The following is a 3,522-nucleotide window of genomic DNA, read 5'->3' on the forward strand; positions in this document are numbered from 1 at the left end:
ACTCTTTGTTGTTCTCTTACAAGCCACCTCCCTAGTTAATCGTCTATGTTTCTTTTGGGTATATAAATACATTTAAAATATATAAGCTTTTCTGAAAACCATAGTATAGTGTAAAAACATGAAATAAACAGTACTACTAATAGAGAGGCTGAGATAGGAGAAGCTAGATTTCAAAACCCTTATGTTGTACACAGCCAGACACTGTCATGAACAAACAAGGTGAAAGTGTATATAGATTGTACAATATTGGACCTATTTCTCCAAATTAGAGAGACCATTGGATGACAATCAACAAATTTCTAATTCCTCATATTTTGGATTTCAATCTATTAGGTTATGTTGGTAATATTAATTTTCATATTAAGATATTAAGAAAAAGTAATTGTCATTTCCTCTTGTTTTTGTTGTAAGAGGTGGAATTAGGTTTGTGTGGATTTGTTGAAAGACTACTTTCTTGCTTCTTCTAGGGTGTAGTTTTGCTCCTTTATGTTGATATTTTCCATCTATTATCCTTTGTAGGGCTGGATTTGTGGAAAGATATTGTGTAAATTTTGTTTTGTCTTATCTTGTTTTCTCCATCTACAGTAATTGAGAGTTTTGCTGGGTATAGTAGCCTGGGCTGGCATTTGTGTTCTTATAGGGTCTGTATGACATCTTCCCAGAATCTTCTAGCTTTCATAGTCTCTGGCAAGAAGTCTGGTATAATTCTGATAGACCTGCCTTTATATGTTACTTGACCTTTTTCCCTTACTGCTTTTAAAATTCTTTCTGTGTTTAGTGCATTTGGTGTTTTGATTATTATGTGACGGGAGGAATTTCTTTTCTGGTCCAGTCTATTTGGAGTTCTGTAGACTTCTTGTATGTTCATGGGCATCTCTTTCTTTAGGTTAGGGAATTTTCTTCTATAATTTTGTTGAAGATATTTACTGGCCCTTTAACTCATGAGTCTTCACTCTCTTCTATACCTATTATCCTTAGGTTCGGTCTTCTCATTGCGTCCTGGATTTCCTGGATGTTTTGGGTTAGGAGCTTTTTGCTTTTTTTCCTTTGACTGTTGTGTCAATGTTTTCTATGGTGTCTTCTGTCCCTGAGATTCTCTCTTCTATCTCTTGTATTCTGTCGGTGATGCTTGCATCTGTGACTCCTGATTTCTTTTCTAGGTTTTGTATCTCCAGGATTGTCTCTCTTTCTGATTTCTTTATAGTTTCTATTTCCATTTTTAGATTCTGGATGCTTTTGCTCATTTCCTTCACCTGTTTGATTGTGTTTTCCTGTAGTTCTTTAAGGGATTTTTTTGTTTCCTCTTGAAGGGCTTCTAGCTGTTTACCTGCATTCTCCTGTATTTCTTTGAGGGTGCTATTTTTGTCTTTCTTAAAGTCCTGTATCATCACCATGATAAGTGATTTTAGATCTGAATCTTGCGTTTCTGGTGTGATGGTGTGTCCAGGACTTGCTATGGTGGGAGAATTGGGTTCTGATGATGCCAAGTGACCTTGGTTTGTGTTGCTTATTTTCTTACACTTGCCCCCTCACATCTGGTTATCTCTTGTGCTACCTGCCCTTGCTAAATCTAACTGAGGCCTGTCCTTCCTATAATCCTGGTTGTGTCTGAACTCCTCAGAGTCAAGCTGTCTCTGTGATCCTGTGATCCTGGGCGTGTCAGAGCGCCTGGGAATGGAGCTTCCTCTGTGTGTTATGGAACTGGCTGCAGAGCTTGCGCCCAAGGTCTGCTCAGGGCACCAGCCCCTCTTGGTGTGTTTATTAAAGTTTGTGTCTCAAAACTGACATTAGTGTTGGACACTATGAATGTCAACTCAAACATTTAAAATCTTGCATTTAAAATACATGAAAATTAACTTTCTTCTCAAAAGACATATGACCATAATTTGTCATTGGACATTTCCCTCTTTTAGATTATCATCAAGTTATACAAAAATAAATGTTTTCCCATGTAGTCAATCTGACAGAATCAAATAGGCATGGAGAATGTGAATGCACCCAATTTATTATTAGTGTTTCCTAGTAGGTGATGTTTGCTCTAATGCTGGAGGAAGTGGGATGGGTATTTTATTTGTCTGTATTACACAAAAAGTGGTGCTACAGTGTCATTTTAAAATTGGCCTATATTTCTTTTTTTTAAAAAAAGAAGCATTATGAAAATTCAAGAACATATACCGGAAATTTTAAAAAAGTATAACTCATAAGCAAAAAATGGAATTCGGGAGGGGGAGTGGAAAATAATTTGGAAAATTTACAAATGTGATAGTTAAGTCTAATTCTGTCAATAATGATTTTAAGTCTAAATTAGCAAAATATACTGTTAAAATACATAGTAACCATACATAACTGCTCATGCCCTTAGTCCCGGCATTTTAGAGGCAAGGGTAAGAAGATTTCTACAAATTTGAGAATAGCCTGGTCTACATAGTTTGTTGTAGGCCACCCTAGGCTACAAAGTAAGACCCTGCCTTAAAAAATGATAGATTAGTTTTTCAAATATGCAACTATATTATATCTATCCATTTAAATAAATATAAAGATACACACAATCTAAAAGTTAAGGAATGGAGGATTGTGTGGGCTAAAAAGATGCCTCAGATGGTAAAGGCCTCCATCCACAGATACATATACTAACAAAGATGCAAACATGCATGCATTCATATAAGCACACCACACACACACACACACATACATATGAAACAGAAAAACAGAACAGAGACACACTGAGACACTATCAGACTCATTTTCCAGGGGGAAAAAAAAAACATAAGATACAGATACCACCGTGATCATTTCTGATGTCAGTTGTTTTCCTCATTTTTCTTAGGTTGTGTGGTCTGGAGGAACACATTAATTTAGACTCATTGCTTATCAAATCTCTGCCCCAGAAGCAAACATTGTCTGAATTTAACCTTTGCTCCTCAACACTTAAAGGACTGTATCTCAGGTAGACATACAAACTTTATATCTAAAATAAGTCACAAGAAGCTAAGCTCTAACTAGCCTACTCACTGTCCTCTCCCCTTGGAAAAGTAGTCCCCATATTTCAAGGCTATATTTCATATCACAATTTCATGAATGAATAAGATGGTTGGGATTCATGTAGGTTGTTTAGTTCATAGACTCATGTGACATGACCCTGAAACAAAGATATATTTTGAGCATTCCTTCTGTACCATTCCCAGGCTTGGGTACAGCTCCATGCATTCCCATTGAACCTTGTCACACAAGGGCTCTGAGGTGACCTGATGATCTAAGGATGGTGCTCAGAACCTGAAATGCATCACAGATGCCCACAAGGGCTGTACCTGATCCTGCACCAAGGCCAAAACACTAGAAATAGCCTGTTCCATGTGGAAACATCTGTCACACTGAGGGAAGGTTCTACAGAGCCGCATCTTCATTCACTAGTGTCTTAGTTAGGGTTTCCATCACTGTGAAGAGACACAGTGATCACGACCACTCTTTTAGAGGAAAATATTCATTGAGGCTTGCTTACACTTTTCAGAGGCTTAGTCCATT

Source organism: Mastomys coucha, unplaced genomic scaffold (assembly GCF_008632895.1).
Source record: "Mastomys coucha isolate ucsf_1 unplaced genomic scaffold, UCSF_Mcou_1 pScaffold5, whole genome shotgun sequence".
NCBI classification, from domain to species: domain Eukaryota; kingdom Metazoa; phylum Chordata; class Mammalia; order Rodentia; family Muridae; genus Mastomys; species Mastomys coucha.